Raw genomic sequence first — 13205 nt, forward strand, 5'->3', positions numbered from 1 at the left:
CACTGACAATTGTGCTGTCAAACGATGAAACTATATGAAATCAATGTATGATACTGTAACTAAGGTTGTGGGGGTCTCTGCTTCATCTCTCTCTCTCTCGACTAAGGGGTCCTTGGCCTGAAAAGGTTGAAGACCCCTAGATTAATTATGGCGATACATGTGCCGCTGCCCCCCCAGCTCTCTCTCTCTCTGAATCAGCCACGCCGGGCTGCAGCTGCCAGCCCCTAATGGCTTCCAGATCCCGCTCATCTCTTCCTTCCCTCCATGTCGCTGTGTGTTTTTGTGCTCCAGTGTTGCAGAGGAACCAGGGCCAAAGTGGAAGTGGAAATCCGCCGTGCCTTCAGCCCAATGAGTCAGTTAGCCAGGCACCCGTTTGAAGGAAAACCGCACCAGCTTTTTTGGCGTGGAGGAGAAGTAATGGATTTTGTTTTTCATAAATCACAGCAGAGGTTGTCGGGAGGGAGTGTGTGTGTGTGTGTGTTTCTTCTTTCAAATGGAAGGTCTTTGTAGTATGCATTAGAGAAATATGTGAGTGTGTTTACACAAGGGAACGCGTTCAGAGAAATGCTGTTAAAATTATTTACCTTTCCTGGAAACTGAAAAAAAGAGTTGTGTGTAATTACTGTGGGATGTTTTTCCTGTGGTTTTAACTTAACGCGCACTTATATACCGTAGATGTGTGTGTGTGTGTGTGTGTGTGTGTGTGTGTGTGTGTGTGTGTGTGTGTGTGTGTTTGTGTGTGTGTGAGTGTGTGTGTGTGTGTGTGTAATAGGCTTGTGTTTGTTTTTACTCTTTAGCAGTCAATGGTTTGTACAGTATGTGAAAACAGGAGTGAAGGAAAGCTTGCCAGACTTATTACACATCTTTTAAAGAAAGACAAACTTAGCGTAGGTCACACTTCACACCAATTCTGCAACACACAAGCAAGAATTATTGTGAGTTTAACTTTTTTTCCCTGCCAGGGAAAGTGATTTTATCTCTGCGTGCTCAGTGTATTGTCAGTAAGATGGGGGGGCGTACACCAGGGGCATCATGACAGCTATTGTTTGGAATACAATGTGTGTCTGTGCGCCGTGACGGACAAACGCCTCGCGACAGCGACTGGCAATCCCACGAATGGAGGCTGACAGGCGACACGGAGACACTGCGCCCACTTGTCACAATGAAACTCAACACGTGACCTTCAGCCTTGATGTCCAACACGCCCGTGTCATCAGCTGGCATAGATTTATTAGCGTACTAGTATTTCTCTGTTCCGCGGGGGATGGGGAAATTCAAATTGCCCTTAGGCTTAGAGCTTCACCCAGCTGATGGCTCTCAGATGGATTTGGGGCTTCGTTAGGGGTTGAGCGTCTTGCTCATGAGCACTTCGAGTTCGCCGCTTATGCTGGACGAGCTGAGAGTTGAACTGGTGACCTTCTCATTCCCAGACAGCCTCTCAACCCACTCAGCTACTGCTCCCTCTACATCAGGGATCTTCAACGTTTTCAGGTTGTTCAGATTCCATATAGTTTCATTGTTTGACAGCACAATCATCAGTGTATTTTGGATTCATGTCAATTTGAGTTTTCAGATATTTAACCTCTTGAACCGTCAATACTTAATAAACTTGACCTTTCACTCTATACTTAGTCTGCTCTTTTTCCCCTCTACACAAAAGCTATTTGCCGAAAATAGCCGATCTACAAACTCACAACACCTCGCGCTGCGAGGCGTTGTGAGCTTGTTTATACAATATGTATATACAATATGTAGAGGGGGTCCCTGCTTCATCTCTCTTTCTCTGCTAAGGGGTCCTTGGCCTGAAAACATTGAAGACCCCTGCTCTACATTATAAGTGGCTGGCTACTGGTGTGATTCAGACACACACACACACACACACACACACACACACACACACACACACACACACACACACACACACACACACACACACACACACACACACACACACAGCAAGACAAACACAAACACACACTAACACACACCTTCGACCACCACATCAGAGGCAGTCGCCAGGCGCTCATCCACCACGGTGCATCTGCAGAGAGCACGCACTAGCCTTATATCAACCACGCAGAGAGAGACAGACAGTTTAATGTGAACAAGCCCTCCTTGGGAAAAGAAGGGCCGTTTCTACGATTGTTGTCATTACTCACCCTTACTCATCAGTGGCAGCGGCAGAAGCAGCGAGCAGCAGTGGCGTACAGCCTCATGTGCCACATGCCGCGCCGGCCACAGTGGCACAAAGGGCCCAGTGAGATGGAGAGCCATCAATCATGTGAGGTCAGTGTGGTCGGGTCGAGGGGAGAGTGGGACGGCAGCCCCTTTCTGTTGCATGTTGGTGTGCTGCGGCCGATGACATCACCCTCTGCGGAGTCTGTGATTAAAGAGCGATAAATACCCTGCGCAGCGCTGCACAGTGCAGCGAGGTGCTTGGCCCCTGCGGGGTTAAGGGCCCCTAATGGGAGGGCTCAGGGTGGTGCATACAGTATAAGGGCCCCCCCCTGGGGGGAGAGTCCCTGACCGCAAAATGGTGTAGACAATAAGTTAGTGAAATGGGACGCTTTAAGGTTGAATGAGTGGTTGGACAAAAGCACTGACACCGAAAATAGGACAAGAAAGGGGGGCAATAAAGATTTGTGGTTTTTCCTCCTTGAGAATTTAAGCACTTTCCATTATGTGGCTGGTAAACGCTTCTATGTTTTGAGCAATGTCATCGTTTTTACAGGCTCTCGTCACCAATGGTATTGTGACACAAGTTTAAATTAACACATTGTACTTTTTTTATGGGGTTGAGACTCATATGTGACCGCCCTACTTGACCGGATCACTTGAAAGCCGGCCATCACGTCACACGAAGACTAGGGATGGGACGATATGAAAATGTCATCTCACGATTATTGTGACAAAAGAAATCGCGATTTATGATATTATGGCGATAATCAAAATCCATTATCCTGGGGCGGAACATTTGCCAAAAAAAATAAGCAGATCTTCAAGCTCACAACGCGTCGCAATGCGTTGTGAGCTTGTAGATCGGCTATTTTTTTGCAAAGATATTTGGTAGAGTGAAAAAAAAAAGACTGTATCAAGTATGTATATTATAAGTATGTTTTACCAATAGAGAGTTCAGTTCAATATGCAGCTTGGCAAATAAAAAGTGATCCCAGTGCATGACCGAGGACGATATGCAAGATAAATTAAATCTCCACAATACGATTAGCGTGAGTGTTTTTTTATCGCGATAAACGATGATATCGCTTATCGTCCCATCCCTAAGACATAGCCTATACTTGACCGGATCACTTGAAAGTCACACTTGATCCATCACGTCACACGAAGACATACTTGAGTGACAAACAAGAATAGTTCTGTCCAGCGGGAGGTCGAGTCAAAACATGTTACGTTTTTTTCCACATAACTTCTACCTCCTCCGGTTTCAAAGTAAAAGAGCCGCCTGCTGCTCCAACAAAGAGAGTTTACATGTTGGTGACAGCCGCGTTAGACAGCTGCGTTCTCCAGTAGTGCAGCGCGGCAACGTTTAATGCGAGGTGCCTGTCAGAATTCAATACGGCCCATTGAAAACATGACGGGGCAAACCAGAGTGGAGGCATTCAAGCTCCGCTGTGTGACCGGGGGGGTAGTAGGGGTGGGGGGGGTGCGCCGGTAGAAAAGAAAAAGTGATGACTCACTGGACTTCCCAAAATCCCCCTCCTCCCCCCTCCTGCTTTACGGGAAATGGAATGCTGTTTTTCTCCCTCTCTCTCTCTCTCTATTTCTCCCTCCCTCCCCATCTCTCTCTCTCTGTTTCTGTCTCTCTTTCTCTCCCTCCCTCCCTCTCTCTGTTCCTCTCTCTCTCTCTCTCTCTCCCGGTCTGGGCCGTTCATCTTTTTGACAGGCTGCTTGGTCAGGCCCTGGGTTAATGTTTGTCTGTGGGACCCTTTCATCCCTCTCTGTGGGGGCAACCCGGCGAACGGGACTAATTATGTGGGGCAGCCGTTTGAAAGTTTGTTAGCGATGCGGGGGAGGACACGAACAGATAGAGTAGTCGCTTGTGGAACAGATAAGCCTTTGTTCTGCATCACAAACAGTCCCTTTTATTGCCACTGATTTATACATGTAGGGTTGGGATTTGCCAGCTGCCAAATTAATTCACCGTTAATCTAAAAGGCATTAACGGATCAATAGAAAAGAACCGCTTAGTTTTATGTTTCCTAAAGAGATTATAATGGGCCACACTTTTGAAAGCCACTTTTCAGATGCTGTTTTATTTGGCCTTGTCTGTAGCCACATTTGAACAGACACTTCTGGGCCAACAGTATATTTGTTTAGGTGTGGTATAGCGGGATAATGTTATGGGTTGTTATGTTTATGATAACAATGTGCATAAAATGTGCATATAGTAATTGTCGGGTGTGAACCTTTTATGTCCAAAACTGTTACTCTTCAGGAAATGAAAAAAGAACCTGTGTTCCAATGGATCCAATGTAGTTATTAATTATTATTTAGTCACAGCACACGCTTTATGAGCTTGTAGATCTGCTATTTTCAAAAGATTTTTTAGACATTTGAAACCCGCGAAATGGGACATAACGAGTAATTTCTATACTTTTGGTAATTTAAGTGCATTTTGATACCAATACTTTTGTATTTTACCCAAAGTACATTTTGAATTCCGGACATTTACTTGTAACAGAGTATTTCTACTTTGCAGTATTGATACTTTTACTAGCATGGAGTCATCAACTATTTTTACAAAAAAAAAGTACTTTTTCCACCACTGAATAACGGTGAGTGATTAAACGCTGGGAGTAAAGGTGAGATCATCACCACTCTGCGGTTAATGGAGAGCTCTCAGCTCTGTGAACTCTCAGGCTCCGCCATGAGAGGGACTCTGAATGACCCTGCAACGATCGGGTTGAAAGGTCACAGGAGTTATCGTTTCAACGAGGCTCTAATCCTCCCCTGACAACTCCCTTTTCAAACACCCCTCAAACTGAACTCAGCCTGCACAACTGTCCCTGTAATTATCTCGCTAAACCACAGGTGGATATCGCTTTTTCTTTGACTATACATCTCTCTGTGCAAGCTATAACGGTGACTCCCCGCATGCCTTCCACTGCGTGTTTACTTTACCGCTCGTGTGATAGCTCCAGCCACTTCAAAGGTTGTTTTTTTTAAAGATCTGATGGGGTCATGTTCTGCAGTTTTTAGACTCGCCTTATCAATCACCAGCCGGGGTTTTAATAATGGAGTTGAGAGAGAGAGATGACAAACGGAGAACATGAGTTTACATCGAGGGCTGAGGAAACCACCCCCCAGCAGTGGAGAACACACTGCCACAACAAAGGTTAACTGGATGAGACAACATGTGTGGTCAGCAGCTTTCAGCCTGTCAGTCAGCAGCGCCTCGCAGAGCGTGTCAATCAGTTGGAGGCCGGCTGTCACGGTGGTGTTTGGAAGCCGAGGGGGCAGTGGCTCACCTGGGTCTGGATTGGAGCAGTCGATAGATGCGGCTGTCCGAATATATCAAGGTCTGATGGACAGGACATAACTGCTGACAGTAAAGTACTAAAAGGCTGAGCAACAAGTGGGAAAGCATGTACCATAACATACATTGATGTGCAGTACGCACACACACACACACACACACACACACACACACACACACACACACACACACACACACACACACACACACACACACACAGACACACACACACACACACACACACACACACACACACACACAAACATGTAAAGAAGGCAAATATTTACACTCAGTTGAAATCACAGATTGCTCGCCTGGTGCAGACGGCTAGGAAAATTATGGGTGTTAAAAAAAACACTTGTTCCTCTAAAGAATCTCGGAGAAGTCTATTATCAGACAGGCACAGAAGATGTGTCTGACCCAGCTCACATTCTACACTCTACATTCTACAGAAGATGTGTCTGACCCAGCTCACATTCTACACTCTACATTCTACAGAAGATGTGTCTGACCCAGCTCACATTCTACACTCTACATTCTACAGAAGATGTGTCTGACCCAGCTCACATTCTACACTCTACATTCTACAGAAGATGTGTCTGACCCAGCTCACATTCTACACTCTACATTCTACAGAAGATGTGTCTGACCCAGCTCACATTCTACACTCTACATTCTACAGAAGATGTGTCTGACCCAGCTCACATTCTACACTCTACATTCTAGATTGTACCTTTTGGTAGAACATTCATGGTTCCCAAGAGCAGGCTGAACAGTTATAAACATTACATTTAAATTTAAATTGTCGGATTTGTGGACTTTTGGATATTTTAAATGACCAAAGTACACTAGGAATTGTTTGGACTTCTTTTTAAAATGCTTTGAGTCTTTAATAGATTGACCAAGGTGTGTTGTGTATTTGGACTAATATAACATTTGACTGCTACAACTAATCTTACTTTTTGGGAAGGTCTAAATAAAGCGACAAAAAGATACAACGTATTGTTTGGACTGATGCGTTTTATTTTCTGTAGACTGTATTTCAATTTATCATAGTTTTATATCATGTATTGTATTGTATGTTTTGTTGTTATTTACGGACCCCATGAAAATGTGTGGTCGCCGAGCCTTCAGCTAATGGGGAACGATCTAATAAACAAGAAACAATTACCGTAAGATTCTCAATACTAACAGGTAATTGCAGGATGTTGGTCACAAGGGTTGTGAAATACTGTATGTCACCTCAATTCCACGTAATGTACGGTAGGATGTTGGTCATTGGGGTTGTGCAATACGTCACCATTGTCAGGTGTGTATGGAACTGTGCAAACGGCAAAATGAAAAATGAATGTTGCTGATGTTGATGTATGACTTTTACAGTATCTTACGTGGAACAGCATGACAGAGTACAAAACTAATTTCCCTATGGGGGACACTAAAGGACAGTATATGTTATTTTATGTTATTCTTACAGACAGCAGCTGGGAAAGGGAGGGATGATATGACCAAGAATAAAGGCAGGGAAACTGGAAGATTTGTGGGCTGGGTAAATGGAATCTTTTCATACGTCTTTTCCCACATTACAACACATTGAACACAATAACGAAAGCGCTGCATACAGGTGTGTCATACGCCCATCAACTATGGTAACATGGACCCTGGGAACAGAATGCTGAAACGTAAACTTAGTGCAGCTATGTTAGTATTGAATCCCTGCACCTCATTCAAATAGGCCCCCAAATGAAGTCAGCTAAGAAGATGTTACAGGACGGACAGAGATTTGACTGTGCAAGATGATATGAATGCTATGAATACCATGTACAAATACTATCATGTGCACAGTACACCCGTGGGTGTGTATGTTGCATGCGAGTGTAGTGATGCGCGGAAGCAGGGATTGAACCAGGGACTCCCACTCGCCAGTCCGACGCACAACCAGTCGTGCTAATAGGGCTGAGCCCGATTAGCAGGGCTGTTGTCGCTGGTTCATGACTGGTACTAACTGTGGGGGCTACAATCACCCCCCTGATCTTTGGAGCGTGCCCTCGCGCTTCACACTTCACGCCGCGGACCGCCGCACACAGCGTGGACCTGTCCCTCACGCGAGGATATCACGCTCCTCATCCTGCCGACAACGCCAGATCGTAGTGATGAGCGGAAGCGGGGATTGAACCCGGGACTCGCACTCGCCAGACCAACGCACAACCAGTCGTGCTAATAGGGCTGAGCCCGATTAGCAGGGCTGTTGTCGCTGGTTCATGTGTGTACAGTATGTGTGTGTACGACATGCATGTATGAGCGTGTGTTTGTGTGTGCGCGCACGTGTGCCAGTGTGAGTGCGTCAATGCATGCATCCTTGCTATCTATCCTCTGTTCCTAGGCCTTTACTGGCAGTGACAGGGTTAAGAGAGCTTGCTGCGCCTCAGTGGAATTACAGTCAGGCCAGATGCAGGCGTGTTGATTGCGGTGGACAGCAGCTCCAGTAAACAGGGGCCTCTGTGCTGTGCTGAGTCAGGTGGAGTGTCACTCCTGGTGAAGGGCCGCGGCTTCACCCAGGCCACACTTGTTGACAAGCTGCAGGCACCCTGCCCTCACTGTATAATTAAAGGTCGTTAGGGAAGGGCATCAATTATGTTAGGCTGGCTGCAGAGAGAGAGAGAGAGAGAGAGAGAGAGAGAGAGAGAGAGAGAGAGAGAGAGAGAGAGAGAGAGAGAGAGAGAGAGAGAGAGAAAGAAAGAGAGAGAGAGAGAGAGAGAGAGAGAGAGAGAGAGAGAGAGAGAGAGAGAGAGATAGGCAGACAGAGAGAGATGAGGAGAGATATAGAGAGAGAGAGCATGAAGGGAAAATTGTACATTTGGGTGTGTTTGCTGAAAGCGTGGGTACCAGAAGAATAGGGAAGTTGTGCAAGGGTGGAGGTGTGGCTATTTCTCGAATTATTTTGACCGTCGTTGGTAATGATTCGTTAAATCTCATCTCACGCCCTCACAAACAGTCAAGATGGACCGTTGAGATCACTCCTATCATTGACTGGTTGAATGACCGATGCGCACACGAGCGCACACAAGCACACACACACACGCACGCGCACACACACACACACACACACACACACACACACACACACACACACACACACACACACACACACACACACACACACACACACACACACACACACACAGTTGATGACTCCATGCTAGATGGTTACGCATACTGTCTGAGCTAATCATTTCCCACTTTCTCTGCATTATTGATTTTGATGGAGCGGACTGTCTTACTACTTTACCGGTAGAACAGCACTTCATTGTGCTCGCATGTCCAGTCATGTCTACACGCCCTCCCAAAATACGCCCACTGCACCGCTACTTCTACCTTGCATACAGTAACGCTTCCAGAAGCCACAATAACTGGCTAAATGACCTGTGGAGTGCTAAGGTGGAGCGCAGGGAGATTACGACAAACCTATCTCTGCGAGGTGGAGTGTGTGCGTTTCTATTGTTACGGTTAAGACGTGTGCGTGTGAAGTGTGTTTGCTGGTTTGTGAACACGTGCTGGGGAGAACAGGCTTAAGTAGAGAACAGCCTAGCCTGTCATTAGTCGTACTCTGCAATTATTGCATTTATAATACCTAAATAACAGTGCGCTCCAGCTCCATTTAGGCAGACGTTAAGATGTGTTATTTGTAACCGATGACAGGGTTATCATCTGCAACCTGCATACAAATAACATAAACAAACAAGAACCTGTTGTTTTTTTTTGTCTCTACATTAACCACTTAAACCCTCTATACGTAGTGAACTAGTACTTATACAGTAGATGCCCGGGTTTGGCTCTGTACTCGGTCTGCTCTTTTTTCCCCTCTACAACGAAAATAGCAGATCTACAAGCTCACAATGCAACGCGTTTTCATCAAATTTACCCCTAAAATTGGGATGCCTGCACTGAATGTACTATTCTCCATAATGGCATAGTGCCCATAAAGTAGGTTGTATTTGTACAATGTTCAGCTGTAATTATCATCCTGCGAGCATATTGTGTGACATTTGCCACCATGTTGCTTCTGGAAGGTTAGGTTCTGAAGGTATCAGACCTAACCTTCAGTTAGTACCAGCTCCATATTTACAATGCACACACTTTGCCCGGCCCAGGGTCCTAATGTCTCTCAGAACCAACATCAATATCCCTATTATTAGATGCACTGTAAACCACACAACACACCAGTGTGTCATATGACAACGGAATCATACAACAACAAACAAAAAAACGCAATGGAACTAGGCCAGAAACAGCTGCCTCTTGGTTCTGATACAGTTCAAGTTCCTGAAAAAAGAAGAAGCGCCTTTTCATCTCTCGAGGTGTTTGTATCATCTTTCAAGTGTGCTTGGCATGTGCTCGTTTTTCATTGTGAGCCTGGAGACAATGGATACCATGGGCTCACGTTGCCTTAAGTGGCAGTGCACCTGATGCCCTCTGGGGCTTTGGCCGTAATCACAAGGACACATGGGGGGACTCTCCCAGGACCAGGCACTTGCTACCAGGCTGAAATGACTCACCCCCGCTAGCCATGTGCTTCCTCTGTGTGTGTGTGTGTGTGTGTGTGTGTGTGTGTGTGTGTGTGTGTGTGTGTGTGTGTGTGTGTGTGTGTGTGTGTGTGTGTCTGTGTGTTAGAAAAGGAAAGAGAGAGAGAAATAGAGAGAGATTTCTGGTATTTTTTTATCTTCTTTTTGTCTGTTAAGTCAATTCCTCCCAGTGTTGTTTGATTGTTTCTCTTTGTAGCTGGATGCATTAACAATATTGTTCATGTAGCACTCGTGCTAATACTGCATAGAGAATAAGTCTGAACTGTCACATACACTATGCTTACACCGACAGTTCTGATATATGCTGCCAAATGATGTCTCACCTGTACGTGAAACTGCAGTATATATGCACACAGCTCTGTGTTCTGTGTTGCTAATAATCTGTTGCTATTCTACTGCTGCACCTCTCGTACTGTATATCAGTATCAGTTACTATCTGCTGCTATTTTTAACTGCCTCCATACATATTCTTCTCTCTGTGCACCTTGTGTACTGAATATAATGTATGTATTGTATTTATTTTACTCATACCAAGAATATTTGTAATATCTGACCTGTTCTCCTTGTTCATTCTTTCTCTATTCTCTTATCTCTATTCTTCTTCCTGTCATGAAAACTACAAGTGATGAGAGCTTGTATGAAAAAGAATTTCACACACTGTAAACCTGTGATGTGACAATACAGTAGAAGTAGTTGAGGAGAATTCAAGGGAATTGAACTGAACTGAGCTGACAGAGGTTAGACAGTCAAAGGATCACTTCAGTACGTAACACTGAAACCAATCCCTTTTTCGTTCGCAGTGAGAGTAAAAACCAGACGAAGCACACCTGTTTTCTTCGTGTACAGATGCCGTGACTGCGGTGGGTTGATCCGCTGACACTGCCCACTCAGCACAGCTGATCTCATAGTATCCCTCCTCCTTCTGCCCCGCCCGTGCCGGGGGGGTTTGGTTTGGCTTGGTGCCTCTGTGGGTCAAGCCCATGGTCACGTCTGAAAAACAGAGAACAGCCAGTGTTAAAGTGCTGCTGTCATGAGTCATGAGGATATTTAGATCGATAAGTTCGACGGCCAGCTCATCCATTATTACATAACCAGGGCAAAGCTTCACTGTATTAAAGTGTTCTAGACATAACACTGGCTAATCACTGAGTCACCAGCGGTGCTTGAGACCACTGAACCACCCTGCTGTACTGTATACAGTACACAGTAAGATCCTCTGGATTCATTTAACTCTGTGAGAGTAAAAATGGACCCAAATGGATCAGTAAGAGTCTTAACCGTGTAAACAGCTCTTTTCCATGTTTCAGCAACCAGTTTGGCCCTGCCGTCTGTAGTTTTTCCACGTGAGTGCACTTTGCGATAAACACTCCCTTTCCCAGTTCCATAGGCGAGGTTTTCGAGTGCCTGCCAATGAATGCCAAACACATACATGTGTGGTTAGGTAGTGAGGGAGGAGTGTGCTGATAAGCTTGAAAGAGTCTTAAATCTCAGTTGTTTGGTTTGTTTTTCCTTTTCTTTTTTCCCTCCTTTTAATACAGGACAATAAAGAGACAGGAAACTGAGGGCACAGAGGGAGACGGACATGCAACACATGCAGGTCCCCAGCCAGAATCAAACCGGGGACTTTGTGATTGTGTGGTTGACGCACTATATCCGGTCAGATACCGGCATGCCCCAGTGTTGTCTTATCCCCTCTGTGTTGTTCTCCGTCCACGTGTCCCTGTGGATGATCTAATGTCTAGAAAAGGCCATTGTGGTTAACCTTCTGTGCATTCTTCATAAACTGCCCCCCCAATCTTTTACAGTGGTGGAAAAAGTACTCAAATGTTTTACTTAAGTAAAAGTATCAATACTGCAATATAGAAATACTAAGTGAATACTAAGTGAAGTCTGGAATTCTAAATGTACTTGAGTAAAAGTATATCGGTATCAAAATGTACTTAAAGCACCAAAAGTAAAGTACAAAATGTTTGGAAATAGCAGATCTACAAGCTCACAACACATCGCATCAGATAGGCTAGGTATAAAATAGGGCTAAAGTGGTTAATGTGTGTTTTGTAATATTATAATTTATATTTGCAAAGTAACTAAAGTTTTCAAGAAATATACAACATTTGAATCCGAGATGTAGTGGAGTAGAAGTAAAGGTATTGGAAATTGGAAAATTGGAAATACTCAAGTAAAGTACAAATACCTCAAAATTGTACATAAGTACAGCACTTAAGTAAACAAACATACTTAGTTACTTTTCACCACTGCTCTTTTTATTCACCAGCCCCACTGTGTCTTACACATTTAGGTTGTTTTCCTGCCTGTGCAGCACCTGGGAAAGCCGTAGGGAATAAACCTCTGCCAACATTCCATCAGATTCCAACACCAAATGCCTGGGCACAGCAGCAGAATTGTTGGCATTCTTTTACTTAAAGGTGCAGCGTGTCTTTGTTTCTCCAAACCACAGCCCTCATTCCCATGTAGGCGTGTGAAGTGTCTTTTACAGCTTTAGAAGGCCTTCACGTTGTTCTTATTTAATGTTTGACTGAAGTCCTGCCAGATAAGCTCTGACACGAGATACAAAGAGTGAGGACTCTGTGTCAAGTTCTAGGATAAGAAATGTCAAACGTTGATATCAAAAGGGCTATGGTGCCTTTATATTTTCATACATATATATTTATATCTAAATATAAATAATGTAATATTAGATAGATCATTAGTCATAAGAACGGAAGTATATGTGACCTTAAATGTTCGATGTAGTATGCCATAGGCGATTAGTTCTTTGCGAGCCACTATTTGAGGCTTTCAACATCAAGTAAAAAAAAAAGGGAACTATCCCCAATTTCTTTCCAGGCGAGGAAACCACAAGTTTAGAAAAAGAAAAAAATGAATAATTACTCAATCTTAGCTGTTGGCCCTCCCACCTTCCACCCTTCTCTCCAGTTCCCTAGAGGAGGATGCAAAGTGCGTCAGTGCGGCCTCGGAAAAGAGGAGAAGTACTGCTTTTTGGACTTTCAGGAGGAAGGAAGCACATCTGGTCAACAAGGAAAGAGAGAACGGGTGAAAAGAGGAATTAGCATGGAGGAAGAGGAGCAGGCCAAAAATAGCCAACCTCATCGCAGGGCCCGGCCAGAAGC

At 44.7% G+C, this 13205-nt stretch overlaps 1 long non-coding RNA gene across 1 annotated transcript in view; it reads right to left on the reverse strand.

Annotated features, from left to right (window-relative positions):
* Positions 1-11007, reverse strand: part of LOC308283995 — a 23990-nt gene extending 12983 nt beyond the window's left edge. The window contains exon 1 of the long non-coding RNA XR_013961981.1: positions 10902-11007. This is a non-coding gene — a long non-coding RNA (uncharacterized lncRNA). The remainder of the gene's footprint in view (positions 1-10901) is intronic.
* Between the last annotated feature and the right edge of the window lie 2198 nt (positions 11008-13205).

This window comes from Nannobrachium achirus (assembly GCF_963921795.1).
Source record: "Nannobrachium achirus genome assembly, chromosome: 4".
In the NCBI taxonomy this organism is placed as follows: domain Eukaryota; kingdom Metazoa; phylum Chordata; class Actinopteri; order Myctophiformes; family Myctophidae; genus Nannobrachium; species Nannobrachium achirus.